The 17,259-nt window shown below is 45.4% G+C and overlaps 1 long non-coding RNA gene across 1 annotated transcript; it reads right to left on the reverse strand.

The window, feature by feature from the left end:
* Positions 1-7,211: 7,211 nt before the first annotated feature.
* On the reverse strand, positions 7,212-8,198 carry LOC309532904. The gene is made up of 2 exons (XR_014220060.1): positions 8,069-8,198; positions 7,212-7,390 (listed from the first exon to the last, which is right to left on the reverse strand). It is a non-coding gene; the product is annotated as an uncharacterized lncRNA (long non-coding RNA).
* Positions 8,199-17,259: the final 9,061 nt, after the last annotated feature.

Raw genomic sequence — 17,259 nt, forward strand, 5'->3', positions numbered from 1 at the left:
GTTTGCTCTCATATTTCTCCAACACATGTGGGACAGCAGGTTTACATTTTAATTTATGGATTTAACCCTGGATCCATCTCCATTAGGCAGTAGTAGATGAAAGGTTGAGAACTATTGAGTTAATATAAGCAATTGTTTTCATAGGTAGAAGTGTGCATATTTTACCGTGCGATCGAGAAAAAATTCCTCTAGGCAAATTAACAGAGGCAGGTGGATGACGTCTCTTCATCTGTTATCTGCCCCTCCAGGATTCCAGCTGTCTCGCTGCCAAGCCGAATTCACACACTGTTTCAGGTGGGAGCCATCCTTCACAACAACTTCGCACAGAGAAACAGTTGTCACGGCATATGTCTGGTGGCGCACAGGCTGGCAAAAATACCTACCAGATGCTTGGAAGCAAATTGTTTTTGGTGGTTGAGAGAACAGCTTCTTACCTCCCAGAATTCAGTACCAGAGGGACTGTCTACATTGCAAAAGACAGAGAAGCAATGGCTGTTGAATCAGTTTAAATCTGCGATGTGAATATCCCCAAAGAGGAATGTGGTAGAGACATGAAACTGCCCTAAAATTTTGGATTATGTTTGGTTGTTATGAAAAGGTTGGTTAGAGGTTGCTCTGACCACAAAGGCCAAATATTTAACCCAGGAACCCAGGAGTGTGGTGGAATGGTTAGAGTGTGGGATTAGGACTTGGGAGACTTGGCTTCAAATCCCTACTCAGCCATGAAGATTACTGGATGTGGCTTTGGGTTCCAGTCACTGCCTCTCAGCAGAGTAACTTACCTCACAGGGCTGTTGTGACGATTAAATATGGAAGGGGAGAATCAGGTGGGATAGAAATGAAGTAGATAAATAAATAGAGGAAAGGTAAAAACTGAACCGAGGAGAGAGCCTAACAGGAAGGCTGCATTGCTCAGAATGCTGGGGAGATGTTTTGTAAAATGAAAGAAAGGACACCCACAAATGCCTAGGGATTTGGGGGGGGGGTGGAATTCAATTCAGTTTGCATTGAAAAGCAACTCTACCTAATCTGCAGTTTCCAAAGCAATATGCAAACCAAAACACAGCCACCCTTCAAAATTCACTCCAAATTTTTGCAATGCAATCCTCCGGCTAGACAGTGCTTGCGAAAATTCATATGCTAAGGTAAAGTATATATTAAAAAAGCATTACGTTAGTGAAAATAACAGGCGAAAATGCATTCTATTGGGGAACTATAATGCATAAACATGTGGGGAAATGAGCTTTCAGTGGGAATACTGTGCATCAACTGAACAATAAATGCTCATCTCTCTAGACTATTGTACAGCTGGCTCTGTAAAGGCAACCAGGCAGTGCTCAACTACATTCACTCCCAGTACATTTCTGAGCATGATTCAAAGTGTTGGCGCTGGCCTTTAAAACCTTAAATGGCCTCTGCCCTGTATACCTGAAGGAGCATCTCTGCCCCCATCATCCAAACACTGAGGTCCATCACTGGACTTCTGATCCAGCTCAAAAGAAGAACCATTTTAGTCTCTGGTGTCTGTTAGTCATGAGAGAGAAAGAAAGAAAGAAAGAAAGAAAGAAAGAAAGAAAGAAAGAAAGAAAGAAAGAAAGAAAGAAAGAAAGAAAGATGTTCTCTCACATGGAAGTGATGGCAAAGTGGCTGTCTCTGGCCACAGATCTCAAGGACTTTTTCATGCTTCTGGCATAATGTTCGCACTTCAGATAAAGTGCAGGAAGTTACATTTTCCTCGTTACAAGGTGTTGCAGCAGAGCCATTAAGGTGGACCGAACAGCTGTCAATTTAAGGCAGGAGTGTTCTCAAGCGATGGAGCGAGCCAGCGCCAATTCAAAAGCTTTCTCCCTGCTCTCACTTCATTTTCATGATTCCAGGCTTAACTCTGCCGCGAAAGATCTCATTAGAATGGAGACCGTTAGATGGGAACTCCTACGCTCATAAAACACATTTTGCAAAATTCGGGGTGGCGGGGTGAGACGTATATTTTATTACATCTATACATATATTCATTAAGCTTTATTGTTGATACCGTATATCTGTATTGTGCATTGCTGCTTCTACTAAAGCAGAGTTTCTCAAAGAATGGATCGGAAAACAACAGCGAGACTCAGGCCACTGTTGAATAGGCATCACAGCCACAGCCACTGGTTTGCTTCCTACCTGTGTCCTGTAGCCTTTTGGTTGGCCCAATTCCAGCACCACCAATTCATCGAATTATAGAGTTGGACTTGGGATGAACCCCCATCTAGTCCCACCTCCTGCTTGCATGCTGAGTAAAAGTGGCTGGGAGATAAATATTTCATTGGGAGAGGGAGCAGGGGAAGAGGAAAGGAAGGGAAGAGAGACAAAGGATGTGTAGGAAGGGAATCATTCCAGTCTTCTTTACCAAAGTATTTATAATCCACACTTTCATGAATGCATATATAACAAGGTGGTACCAGAATCAGAAAGATTATTATGGCGATGATTGATGGACTGAATTTATATACCGTCCTATACCCAGAGGTCTCAGGGTCATTCACAGAAAAGATCACAATATATAAAACCAAAATAAGAAAAATAACCCAATAATACGCCCCCCCAAAAAAGAGCCACATTTTAAAAGGATAGAAATAGACTGGAAAGAGAAGCTGCTGAATTGCAACTCATTACCAAACTTAAAACCATGGAGAGACCTGGTCTGAACAAAGACATTGGATTCTTATCTCATTATACATGACTAAGCCATTTTTCACCTTCCCACCCCTTGCCTTTTCCTGTAAGACCTATTTGCAGTCGTTAAGAGTCGTCAACAGGCTCATCTCAGCTATCTGCCTATCTCCCATTCCCACCACCCTTCTGAGTAATACCCCTCCCCACCTTCTCACTATATAGAAGGATCTGGCAACTTCTGTTTCAGTGTATCTGAAGAAGTGTGCATGCACACGAAAGCTCATACCAAGAACTAACTTAGTTGGTCTTTAAGGTGCTATTTTGACTATGGCAGACCAACACGGCTACCTATCCGTAATTTTAAAAGGATGTCCATCAGGCCAACCAAAGGCCTGGTTAAAAAGGAACGTTTTTTGCCTGGCACCTCAAGGTGTATAATGAAGGCGCCAGGCAAACTTCCCTGGGGAGAGCATTCCATTAGATTGGGAGCATTAGACCATAAGCAGAGGCCAATAGCCCATCTAGTCCAGCATCCTGTTCCCACAATTGCCAACCAGATCCATATTGGTGGCCACCCCTGCCTCCTGTGGCAGCAGGTTCCATCATTTAACTCTGCCTTGTATGAATCAATGCTTTAATTGCAACTTATGGTTTCCACTCACATCCTGCAGGCCCAAGGCCTCCTTTATTCATCCCATTAATGGCTCCTTTGCAGGAGACCTACAGCGGCGAAGGAAATGAGATTATGCTCGGGGCAACACATGCAATGGCACAGGAGAGAAACACACACATACACACACTGGAAACAGATTCTGCAGTGTGAGAAAGGCGAGGTGTATATAATAACCCCCAGCAGCCCTTTGACAGAGGATCTGGCATTGTGAAGCCCCATGGGGGAAGGAAGAAGGGAGCGAGAGGAGGCAGCAAGTGACAGAGGTTGTTTGCCTGCAGTGCCTGGAAGAAATTATCCCTTTTTCCAAAGACTAGTAATTCCTAAATCGTGTGCTGGAGCATAGCTAACACACCGTGAGAGCACTGCTATAGTGTTTCAACGCTTGTTGTGGACATCCGTCTGTCGAGAGAGAGAATGGAGTGTGCCTCCAGGGGTGAAGTCAAACTGCTGTGTGTCAGATGCTGGTGGTGGTTGCTTGTGAGTAACCAGGCAGGACTCCAACCTGACTTTTACAGGTTTTATTGTGCAAACTATTTACCGTGCCGATCTACAAAGTTCATGTCCGACTTTGTTGTTGTTTAGTCATTTAGTCATGTCCGCCTCTTCGTGACCCCCTGGACCAGAGCACACCAGGCACTTCTGTCTTCCACTGCCTCCTGCAGTTTGGTCAAACTCATGTTGGTAGCTTCGAGAACACTGTCCCACCATCTTGTCCTCTGTCGTCCCCTTCTCCTTGTACCCTCCATCTTTCCCAACTTCAAGGTCTTTTCCAGGGAGCCTTCTCTTCTCATGAGGTGGCCAAAGTATTGGAGCCTCAGCTTCAGGATCTGTCCTTCCAGTGAGCACTCAGGGCTGATTTCCTTCAGAATGGAGAGGTTTGATCTTCTTGCAGTCCATGGGACTCTCAAGAGTCTCCTCCAGCACCAGAATTCAAAAGCATCCATTCTTCGGCGATCAGCCTTCTTTATGGTCCAGCTCTCACTTCCATACATCACTACTGGGAAAACCATAGCTTCGACTTAGTCCGACTTAGTCACTTGCAGAATCCAGGAGTGGCCCCTTCCGGCTTCTCCCCCAACATAAGAAATTCAGCACCCCAAGCCTCCTCCTCCCCTCCTTGCGTTTCACCCCTCTGCGCAAGCTGGGCGACGGAAGTGGCATGCGTCCCTCCTGGCCAGCCTAGCCAGGTGAGGCGCTGGGGCTCTCAGCAGCATCCTCCCGCCTTTCCCTCACTTGGCTGGCTCCTTCCCTCTCTTCTCCACTGGAGGTGTGGCTTTTCCGCTGGAAGAGGAACTGCTCCTCAGGAGTTTCAGAGGCTCTCTGTATCCCAACGGCCCCCCTGCCTCCCTCCCCTGTTCCGATGGCAGTCCTCTGACACTATGTTTTCAGCACTGATGTGACCTCCACAGGGCACCAGCCTGGGTAGTATGTATGGAGGTCCTGGGCTGTCCAGACGACAACAACACACACAAACACACACACCTGGCCTCATTGATGCGTCCAAAGGAAAGCAGAGCAAGATGTTTGGCAGTGGCTCGGCTGCCGGAGCTGCCAGAAGGAGTCGTACAAAGCACCATCCAACAGACTTAGAGACTCCACTCCGAATTTGTGTATGGTTTGTGGGATGTAACATAAGCAGTCAAATACAACATTACCTGATTGCCTAGAGTGGACATGCAAGGGGATGTTGGTCCAGCAGTAGACCTGTTACACCTGGTCTGGAGTATCCTTCCCTTTGCATGTGACCAGGTAGGTGGGCATGACACTTCCAGACCCCACAAAAGGGCCAGTCACGCAGCCATGTATCTTTTTTTATGCTTTCTCTCTTTCAATGCCTTTTCTTCTCTCGGACTGCACTGCTGAGCATGTGGAATGAGTTTCCATATGGGATGAAATCAAATCCACTTCTGTAACTCTAAGCTAAAACCTGCCTTCAGGGATCCAACTGTGAACTGAATGTGAGTAAACTTCTTAACGTTAGTTATGAACAAGACTGTTGTTTCTTTATTCTTTAGGAGGGAATCTAAGGGGTCTAACGAATTTGCAACCAGCTTCCTGCTGTGTAAAAGGGGGAATGTACTCTGCTGTAGCTACCAACATGAGTTTGACCAAACTGTGGGAGGCAGTGGAAGACAGGAGTGCCTGGCGTGCTCTGGTCCATGGGGTCACGAAGAGTTGGACATGACTAAATGACTAAACAACAACAACAACTCTGCTGTATGAATAAACCCACTAGAGTGGGTTAGGAAGGATAATATTTAATCAATATATCCTCTCCTGCTACTCACAACCTTCCCACATAGTTTACTCCTTAGCTTTTCCTTCTCCTGAAGATATCCCTCAAGGCTGCAGAGGTTTAGGACCAGAGTTTACTTCTCCTAAATGAGTGCCCTTTCCAGTTTGACAAGCCCCATCTGTCCCTCACTTCCTGCTACAGCATGGGCAGAAAACGCCTTCTTGATTGTTGGTCCCACTCTTGGTCTTGTCTGCTCAATCCGTCAGAGCCTGTCTTCCTATGCAGAGAAAGTCCCTAACTTGCCAAAGGTTTGAGACCCATCGACTACCCTCACCTGGCCTGCCAACAGCTTCTAGGAGCCACAGGTGAGAGCTGAGCACAGACTGGGGAAGAAAGGTGGTCAAACTACCCCAAAAGGAGTATGACATGTCCCCCAGCAGAGGTATGAACCCTCCCCTAACACCCCACACACCCTGTTTCAACAAATGGACCCATTTTAAGGCTCCTTTGAGCCCCAGAGGTGGGTTCTGAAGAGGTAGGTGCTCCATTGTCTCTCTGTGTGAGTCAACGTCCTGGTCCAACTTCCTTCCCATCAGCTTCTTCTGGGAGGTAACTAATTCTGCTGAATTACTTCCCTCAAACTCAGTTTAGTGGGAGGGGAGAATGGTGTTGTTTAGTTGTGTCCGACTCTCTGTGACCCCCTGGACCAGAGCAGGCCAGGCACTCCTGTCTTCCACTGCCTCCCGCAGTTTGGTCAAACTCATGCTGGTAGCTTCGAGAACACTGTCCCACCATCTCGTCCTCTGTCGTCCCCTTCTCCTTGTGCCCTCCATCTTTCCCAACATCAGGGTCTTTTCCAGGGAGTCTTCTCTTCTCCTGAGGTGGCCAAAGTCTTGGAGCCTCAGCTTCACGATCTGTCCTTCCAGTGAGCACTCAGGACTGATTTCCTTCAGAATGGAGAGGTTTGATCTTCTTGCAGTCCATGGGACTCTCAAGAGTTTTCTCCAGCACCATAATTCAAAAGCATCAATTCTTCGGCAATCAGCCTTCTTTATGGTCCAGCTCTCACTTCCATACATCATAGAATCATAGAGTTGGAATAGACCACAAGGGCCATCGAGTCCAACCCCCTGCCAAGCAGGAAACATCACTACTGGGAAAAGCATAGCTTGAACTATACGGGCCTTTGTTGGCAAGGTGATGTCTCTGCTTTTTAAGATGCTGTCTAGGTTTGTCATTGCTGGGAGGGGAGAACAGGGGGTTCCAAAGAGAACCAGGTTAAGGAAGATTCCTTTGTAGGAGCACATGCCTATTTATAGTCTGAAACTATGAGCTTTTTCGTATGGGCAAATTCAGGTTGTACAATTATAATTGAATGGGGTGTCTTGTGCAAGAAACCTGATTCACCCCCAAAAGTGGACTTTCTGCAATACGGAAATTGAAAGGAAAATGAGCTGGAGAATGGGCCCTGGTGGTGGCCTAAGGAGTAGGACCCCTGACTCCTGTGAAAACAGTATAAGAAACTAGCTGGGAACCTGCTTCAGTGTCAAATGTAGAGAAAGGGAAAATAAACAGACTGTGTTTTTGTAGCAGTCGGGGGGAAAGATGCAAAAAAATGGGCAATGTGACGAAACGTCAGAAAGAGTGTTCAAGCTGCGAAAAGGAATAGCTTTATTAAACTTCAATATAATTTACAATTTATCTTCTTGTTTTCTTTCAATATACTGTAGTAATAGGATGTTCATATGACAGACGTATATTGTGCTTCTCCCTGGTTTTCTTTGTGTTTCTAATCAATGTATTCAGACGTATTGTGACATTCTGTTCTGGAGGGTGGAAACGTATTTAAAATTAATTTTTTTAAAAAATTAAAACAGTGTAACAAGGGGGACTGTCTGATGTTAACAGCAAGAGTAGCAGTAAAATGGAGTTGCAATAGGCAGCAAGAAGCTGTATGTGCTTCTCCCAAGGCATCCCCAAGGCAGGATTGTCCTGCCATTAAGACATAAAAGCGAGTCATCCTGTTCAATGGAAGGAATCCCAGCCTATCAGGGTTCATGGGGTGTGTGAGAGATTAAATGACACACGTTCTGTTTTCCATGACTATTTCCAACTGGCAATTCATAGTGAAGGCAAACGGTGCTGCCTTAACCACATGACCATATGACAGCTGTCTTTGAAGATCTGAAGCACCCAAACCAATGGATTCAAATGACAAGGAAGTCCATTCCTGTGGGAATGTCCAGGATGGCAGGAGAGGATATATTGTTTATTAATATCCTTCCTAACTTCCGCTAGCACCTTCCTTTACTTAGCAGAGTTTACATTCCCCTTTTACATGCACAGCATATAGCTGGTTGCAGGTTTGTGTAAGCCTCTCACTATTATACAATTCAGTCTGTGTCAGATTGAATTATACGTTCCTGGTAAGTTCCCTTGAATCCCTCTTAAAAGAATAAAGACGCCACAATCTTATTCAAAGTCAATAAAAGAAGTTTACTTACATCAGTTCACAGTTGGATTCCTGAAGGCAGACTTAGTTACAAATAGGAATAATCCCGGTGCTTCTGCTATCTGAGAGCTAGCAAAGCAGTCCTAGCTAAAAGTTAGTCAAACGAAGAAGTCAAAAGGAGAGAGGTGTGCTGTGTGACTCATCCTTTTGTTACCTGGACATGCCCACCTTTAGTCACATGCAAAGGATGGATTCTCCAGCCAGGAGGAACAGGAAGTTTTCGAATGGATGGACCAAACATCCCTCGCATGTCCACTCTAGGAAAACAAGGAATGTTGTACTTGACTGCTCCAAGTGGATTACATCCCACAATTCTGACTGAACACGACAAAGAGCTTTCATGAGGGTGAGAACCGTTCAGCTGTGGAACGGACTCCCTCAGAAGCTGGCGGACTCCCCTTGCTTGGAGAGATTGGATGGCCACCTGTCGGGGATTATTTCGCAGCATTGCAGGGGTTAGACTAGATGACCCTCAGAGATCCCTTCCAGTCCTACAATTCTATGTTTCTATGAATGGGTGATGTGGGAAGGGGTGCATTCAGCAACGGAGGCAAGATTCCTGGCCTTCCCACATTATGGAGGCCCCATTTTGGCCATCATTGCCGCCATCTCTATCAGCACACTCATGTCAGACTAACCTGATCTCGTTTTTTGACAGAATTACAAGCCTGGTAGATGAAGGGAACGCAGTGGATGTAGCCTACCTTGATTTCAGCAAGGCATTTGACAAGGTGCCCCATGATATTCTTGTAAAGAAGCTGGTAAAATGCGGTCTTGACTATGCTACCACTCAGTGGATTTGTAACTGGCTGACTGACCGAACCCAAAGGGTGCTCATCAATGGTTCCTCTTCATCCTGGAGAAGAGTGACTAGTGGGGTACCACAGGGTTCTGTCTTGGGCCCGGTCTTATTCAACATCTTTATCAACGACTTGGATGATGGACTCAAGGGCATCCTGATCAAATTTGCAGATGACACCAAACTGGGAGGGGTGGCTAACACCCCAGAGGACAGGATCACACTTCAAAACAACCTTGACAGATTACAGAACTGGGCCAAAACAAACAAGATGAACTTTAACAGGGAGAAATGTAAAGTATTGCACTTGGGCAAAAAAAATGAGAGGCACAAATACAAGATGGGTGACACCTGGCTTGAGAGCACTACATGTGAAAAGGATCTAGGAGTCTTGGTTGACCACAAACTTGACATGAGCCAACAGTGTGACGCGGCAGCTAAAAAAGCCAATGCAATTCTGGGCTGCATCAATAGGAGTATAGCATCTAGATCAAGGGAAGTAATAGTGCCACTGTATTCTGCTCTGGTCAGACCACACCTGGAGTACTGTGTCCAGTTCTGGGCACCACAATTCAAGAAGGACACTGACAAACTGGAACGTGTCCAGAGGAGGGCAACCAAAATGGTCAAAGGCCTGGAAACAATGCCTTATGAGGAACGGCTAAGGGAGCTGGGCATGTTTAGCCTGGAGAAGAGGAGGTTAAGGGGTGATATGATAGCCATGTTCAAATATATAAAAGGATGTCACATAGAGGAGGGAGAAAGGTTGTTTTCTGCTGCTCCAGAGAAGCGGACACGGAGCAATGGATCCAAACTACAAGAAAGAAGATTCCACCTAAACATTAGGAAGAACTTCCTGACAGTAAGAGCTGTTCGACAGTTGAATTTGCTGCCAAGGAGTGTGGTGGAGTCTCCTACTTTGGAGGTCTTTAAGCAGAGGCTTGACAACCATATGTCAGGAGTGCTCTGATGGTGTTTCCTGCTTGGCAGGGGGTTGGACTCGATGGCCCTTGTGGTCTCTTCCAACTCTATGATTCTATGATTCTATGAGTTGCAAACCATATTATTCCTGCTTAAATCTCACTGTGTGCCACAGCGCTTCCTCCCTAGCAGCTGGGATAGCTCAACTGGTAAAGAGTGAGACTCTTAAACTCAGGGTTCGAGCCCCACATTAAGCAAAATATTCCTGCCTTTCAGGGATTTGGACCAGATGATCCTCATGGTCCCTTCTAAGTCTAAAAATTCTCTGGTTCTTTTTTTTATGTATATAATAATATTTATTAGTTTTCCAACAAATTGAACACAACACTACAAAAAACCAAAAAAGAAAAAACATACAATAATACAATACAATACAATACAATACAAAAAACAACAACTGCAAAACACTAACATACAACTAGCAAAACAAAACAAAAACCATTTAAAACACAGTCCAATTTCAATATCTTATCTTTCTTTCACTAATTTCCACGATCTCCTCACACCTCCCTTTTTGTATTCCACTTCTATTAATTGTTTTAGCAATTCCTTTCCATCTTCCTCTGTTTTCTATCCTATAATTGTCTTAACACATTCTAACCCAAATTCTCTGATTCTGTAACCCCACAGAAGAAGAAGGAGAAGAGTGACTAGTGGGGTGCCACAGGGTTCTGTCTTGGGCCCGGTCTTATTCAACATCTTTATCAACGACTTGGATGATGGACTCAAGGGCATCCTGATCAAATTTGCAGATGACACCAAACTGGGAGGGGTGGCTAACACCCCAGAGGACAGGATCACACTTCAAAACGACCTTGACAGATTAGAGAACTGGGCCAAAACAAACAAGATGAATTTTAACAGGGAGAAATGTAAAGTATTGCACTTGGGCAAAAAAATGAGAGGCACAAATACAAGATGGGTGACACCTGGCTTGAGAGCACTACATGTGAAAAGGATCTAGGAGTCTTGGTTGACCACAAACTTGACATGAGCCAACAGTGTGACGCGGCAGCTAAAAAAGCCAATGCAATTCTGGGCTGCATCAATAGGAGTATAGCATCTAGATCAAGGGAAGTAATAGTGCCACTGTATTCTGCTCTGGTCAGACCTCACCTGGAGTACTGTGTCCAGTTCTGGGCACCACAGTTCAAGAAGGACACTGACAAACTGGAACGTGTCCAGAGGAGGGCAACCAAAATGGTCAAAGGCCTGGAAACAATGCCTTATGAGGAACGGCTAAGGGAGCTGGGCATGTTTAGCCTGGAGAAGAGGAGGTTAAGGGAAGATATGATAGCCATGTTCAAATATATAAAGGATGTCATATAGAGGAGGGAGAAAGGTTGTTTTCTGCTGCTCCAGAGAAGCGGACACGGAGCAATGGATCCAAACTACAAGAAAGAAGATTCCACCTAAACATTAGGAAGAACTTCCTGACAGTAAGAGCTGTTCGACAGTGGAATTTGCTGCCAAGGAGTGTGGTGGAGTCTCCTACTTTGGAGGTCTTTAAGCAGAGGCTTGACAACCATATGTCAGGAGTGCTCTGGTGGTGTTTCCTGCTTGGCAGGGGGTTGGACTCATGGCCCTTGTGGTCTCTTCCAACTCTATGATTCTATGATTCTATGATTCTAAGGAGGAGGAGGAGGAGTTTGGATTTGATATCCCGCCTTTCACCCCGCCTTCAGGAGTGTCAAAGCGGCTAACATTCTCCTTTCCCTTCCTCCCCCATGACAAACACTCTGTGAGGTGAGTGGGGCTGAAAGACTTCACAGAAGTGTGACTAGCCCAAGATCACCCAGCAGCTGTATGTGGAGGAGCGGGGAAGCAAACCCGGTTCACCAGATTACGAGTCTATCGCTAGACTCAGTGTCCGGGCTGAACAATGGGGGTGGAGACGCTCCTTCAGGTCTTCATGGCTGAGGCCGTTTAGGGCTTGAAAGATCAACACCAACACTTTGAATTGTGCTCAGAAACGCACTGGGAGCCAATGTAGGTCTTTCAGGATTGGAGTGATCATTCTGTGATAATTTGGCAGTGGATAAAGCTGTATTGCAACTTTTGAGTGCTTGCTTGCTTGTTTAAAAAACAGACAAGTGCTCCATGAACTCTGTAAACTGACACGAACACAACAGCACTCTGCGTACCTGTGCTTCAGCTGGTACCCCAAAGTGTTGTGTCTCTGGCAGTGGATGTAGAGCATAGCCACTGTGGCTGGTGCCTATTCTTCTCTGATTGGTTGGGATCACCAAAGTGACCATCCCTAGGGTTACATAAAGGGAAGAGATGCAGGAAGAGAACAGTGAAACAGTGTGGGAAGCTCACAACAAAGCCTTAACTTCGGATTATGAAAACATTCCACATAGTGCCAAATTTCTCATTTCTGTGACATCTTTTCTCAGTTTGATGCAGGTGGGGGGGGGAACAGAAGAATGCATGCAGCAAATGACAAATTTACTACTCTTGGAACGATATCCATAAATTTTGCAGGCAGAGGTGGCACGTCTTGCTCTGCCCAACAACAGGGCCGGACCTGCACAGGGAATCCAGAAGGTGGTGGTGTGATGGTCTGGGGTTCGGATTCAGATGCTGAACCTGAGGAATCCCAGCCTGCACAGGAGTCCCCGCCTCCAGAACCAGCTGAGCCTGAAGGGTCCTCACCTGTGCTGGATCCTCAGGTGCAGGCACCAGCTGAGTCTGCTCTGGCTCCTGAGGTGATGGAGGACCCATTGCCTGCAGGTGCTCCACTCTCAGCCCCGTCAGGGGAAGCGGAGGTTGCCTCTGGGTCCAGTCACCCTCCAGCCTCTCCTGAGCTGCAGAGGCTCAGGGCAGAGAGGCAGAGGGAACTAAGTTCTCGCAGGAGGAGGGCTCGCCTCCAGGCCAGGAGAGGCGAGTCACCTGTGGACCGGGGCCGCCCTATGCCTCGGGGCAGATAAAAGCCAGCCAGCCCCAGTCCCAGGTGGCGGGAGCAATGTTGGTGGTTGTCAGTTCCTGCCTGAACCCTGCCCTGCACCCAGCTTCGACTTTTACGGACTGCCTTCATATTGCTTCATCAACCACGGACTGGACTTGGACCTTGCCTCTGGTTTAACCCCCGGGACCAGCACAGTTGTTCTCGGCACACATACCCCCCCCCCCCCGTGGAAAGACTGGTGGAAAAAGTCAAGAGATTTGGCATGGTTTTCCAAAAGCTTTCAAATAATTACTGAATAGAGGGCAAACAGACACTTCACACTTGATTAGCTAATCCATATTACGGCTCCATTAAACACACAATAGCATTTTCTGCCATCCGCCCCCCCCCCCACTCACTCCCTACCACCCGCCAACCCCTTTAGAAAAATTTCCAAGGATGGGCATTCACTCAAGTCATCAGCGCTAATTGCTGGTAAAACAGAAACAAAGCTCTTAAAAGGGAAATAGCTTTTGAAGGTCTAATCTGATTAATTAAGAGAGTTAATTGTTTCCATTTTAAGCAAGCGGGGAAGGGGAGGGCAACCTCCCACAAAATTAATATTTATTCATCTTAATGCGTTGTCCCAGGAACCGACACAACCTGGTTTTCACGAGGAGCTTGCAAACTCCTTCTGGGTAAACAGGAAGGAGAGAAGCGGCGTTCTCCACTAATTAAGGGTATGCTGTTCCCAACCTAACGGGTCTCGGTTTTAATCGCATGCTGGAAATTGTATGCAGATGAAATAAAAGGAGCAGTTCTCCCCAGAGACGAAGGCAGAGAGCAGAGAGACTAAAAATGCTCATCTCAAGCGCATAAATGCAGCGTGGGCGCAAAAAGTCAGCTGTCGTTCAAAGATGTACCCTCCTCCTGCCCAGTAGGGACCAAAGTCCCTTTGCCCCCCCCCAAATAAGGCAAAGTTGATTGGCATTGCCATTTAAATGGTATGTATATGCAGGGCCAGATTTATGTTTGATGAGGCCCTCAGCTCCTGAAGGTAATGGGGCCCTTTATATGTCCAGCTGTCCTTTGCCAACAACAAATTAACGCTGTTTTTTGTGTTGAATGTATGCTATATGGTAATTGATGGACCTCATAGGTATCGAAAGCCATTTGCATGTAACAAAATACGTATTTTATCAAAGTAATTGTTGAACGGAAATACAATTAAGAAGTATATTAATAGTGAAATACAATTAAGAAGTAGATTAACAGTGAAATAATTATTAAACTCTAACTTAAAATGTTTTTTTTTTTAATTCATAACAAACTTAATAATGCAAGCACATTGGCATTTGGCAATAACAAAAGTTCCGCTAGAAACACAATTTACAAAGACTCATCATCTAGTCTCTAGAAACTCGCTATAACATGAAATAATAATAGATGTAAATATATGATGCAAACTACTAATAATTAATAATAAACGGACATAAATCTGACATCAAGAATCACAAAACAGAGAAACCAGTAGGAGAACACTTCAGTCTCCCAGGACATTCTATACAAGATCTCAAAGTAGCTGTTTTACTACAAAGGAATTTCAGAAATAGACTGGAAAGAGAAGCTGCTGAATTGCAACTCATTACCAAACTTAAAACCATGGAGAGACCTGGTCTGAACAAAGATATTGGATTCTTATCTCATTATACATGACTAAGCCATTTTTCACCTTCTCACCCCCTGCCTTTTCCTGTAGGACCTATTGCAGTCGTTAAGAGTCGTCAACAGGCTCATCTCAGCTATCTGCCAATCTCCTATTCCCACCACCCTTCTGAGTAATACCCCTCCCCACCTTCTCACTATATAGAAGGATCTGGCAACTTCTGTTTCAGTGTAGCTGAAGAAGTGTGCATGCACACGAAAGCTCATACCAAGAACTAACTTAGTTGGTCTTTAAGGTGCTACTGGAAGGAATTTTTTTATTTTTACTAATAATTATAAATAGCAGAATGTATATATAGAAAGGAGCAAACCAGGGACATTTTAGGGAGCAGGCGAGCAGGTGGGGCCCATGACTTACGTCATAGGAGCCCACACAACACAAAACGCTGCTGCTGGATGTAGGTTTTATTTTATTTGTTTTTTATCTTATATTTTGGAAATGTACATCCAGTTCTTTTCCTTTAATTTTTTGGGGGTCCCCCCAAAAGTCGGACCCTAAGCTAGAGCTTGTTTAGCTTATACGTAAATCCGTCGCTGTGTATATGCAATGTCATCTGATCGATTATGCAGGGCAAGGTATACCTGCCCCCCCCCCAATATTTTATTCAAGTTGACACCCCTGCATAGACTTGCAGATCTGGAAGGGACCCCAAGGGTCATTTAGTCCAACCCCTCCTGCAACTTCTAGACCGAGAGGCTGGCCTGGTCTTATGAAGACAAAGGCAGGGAGTGCCAACCTCAGGGCAAAGGCAGGCTTCAGGAAGCGCAACTGATTCAGTCCCACAGTATCGTGCGGAAGGTCTTGGGTTCGATCCCTGGGAACAACTTTGGATAGGGGTGAGGATGTTAGTTTCTGTTTCCCACTGAGCAGTTGTGTGGAGTCACAGGACTCTGTTTACATTCCTGGGATTCCATACTATTGGAGTCTCAGGGGAAAGGAGAAAGGATGTGACGTTAGTGGTTTCCTGTTTCCTTTGTTCCTTTGTTCAGTTGCTCTCTGCTTCCATAGAGAGAGGATGCCTTTTCTGTTCTGCGTAGCTAGTAAATTTGTTGTTGTTTAGTCATTTAGTCGTGTCCAACTCTTCGTGACCCCCGGACCAGAGCACGCCAGGCCCTCCTGTCTTCCACTGCTTCCCGCAGTTTGGTCAAACTCATGCTGGTAGCTTTGAGAGCACTGTCCCACCATCTCGTCCTCTGTCATCCCCTTCTCCTTGTGTCCTCCATCTTTCCCAACATCAGGGTCTTTTCCAGAGAGTCTTCTCTTCTCATGAGGTGGCCAAAGTCTTGGAGCCTCAGCTTTAGGATCTGTCCTTCCAGTGAGCACTCAGGGCTGATTTCCTTCAGAATGGAGAGGTTGGGTCTTCTTGCAGTCCATGGGACTCTCAAGAGTCTCCTCCAGCACCAGAATTCAAAAGCATCCATTCTTCGGCCGTCAGCCTTCTTTATGGTCCAGCTCTCACTTCCATACATCACTACTGGGAAAACCATAGCTTTAACTATACGGACCTTTGTTGGCAAGGTGATGTCTCTGCTAGAAAATAAAACGCTTTAAAATGTAGCTCATACTGTCTCATCCTTCCCTGTGCTGGGAACTCTGCTGATTGAAGAATGTGCTTGGAGCCTTATCAAAGGCTCAGGTCATTAAACACGTTGGAGGCGGTTTCAAAGGCTCGGTCGAATGGAGCTGCCGACAGAGATGTCCCTGCCTGAAACCCTGGAGAGCGACTGCCAGTCAGTGCAGGGAATACTGAGCCTGATGTGGACCAATGGTCTGATTCTGTGTTACACAGCTCCCTACGCACCTATTTTAATTTATTTGCTTCCCAATATTTATGGACCCTTTTTATTATGGATGCTATTAATGCAAGGAAGGAGGTCTTCTGGAGCAGGGACTTCTCCTCCCCTTTCCTTCTGCCTAACATGAATTATTATTATTATTATTATTATTATTATTATTATTATTATTATTTATCTGACAACAGAGGGTAATTGTGAAACCAAATATGCTGTGCTGCCAGCAGGTGAAGACATTGTTATTCCAACAGGCTTTGAGGAACTGGCTGCTTTTACTGAAAGGGGCAGTGCCATGCTGTTTTAATTGCAATTATTTGTATGATTTTAATAAATTTTATATATGTATATAGTTTTCTTTATTGATGCTTAACTGCTTTTTAATGATCGCTTTGTTTTTCTATGTTTTTGTGTTATTATTTTTCTCTGTAAGCAACCTTGAGTCCCATCAGAAAAAGGTAGAGAACAATTATTATTATTATTATTATTATTATTAGCTACAGGGTGAACCCAGAGTGCATCGTGGACAGCTCAGGCAGTTCTGCCTTTTGCTGCTAATTTGAGCAGAGAAAATGAAATCCTGCACTTGCACAAATTTAAATAAGCCTCCGGTGCGACGATCGGGGTTATTATATTTTTAATTAGCATGTCTCTCTTTAATGGCAGGCTTTTTGTTTATTTTTTTTATTATAGCTCTGATGATGGGTTTGTTTGCCCTGCTTGTGTTTATTTTACCTTGATCTTTCACCAGGCTTGCTCCTTCCTTCTTCCTCGCCTGTTGCTCCCTGGAACCTGCTCTCTCGCTCATTAGGAGAAACAATCAAAACGGAGATTGACCTAAGAAGATGCGGCGGGCAGGAAACTTGGTAACGAACGTGGGCACCCTGTGCACTTTCCTGATGCCAGCGGTTCAAGCCAAGGGCGCACCTGATGCTGTTTTCACAGATGCCCAGGACCTGATTCTCAGCAACTGACAATCTGTGGCAGCCTTGCATTA

The sequence above is a fragment of the Podarcis vaucheri genome (assembly GCF_965113315.1).
Source record: "Podarcis vaucheri genome assembly, chromosome: 5".
Classification (NCBI taxonomy): domain Eukaryota; kingdom Metazoa; phylum Chordata; class Lepidosauria; order Squamata; family Lacertidae; genus Podarcis; species Podarcis vaucheri.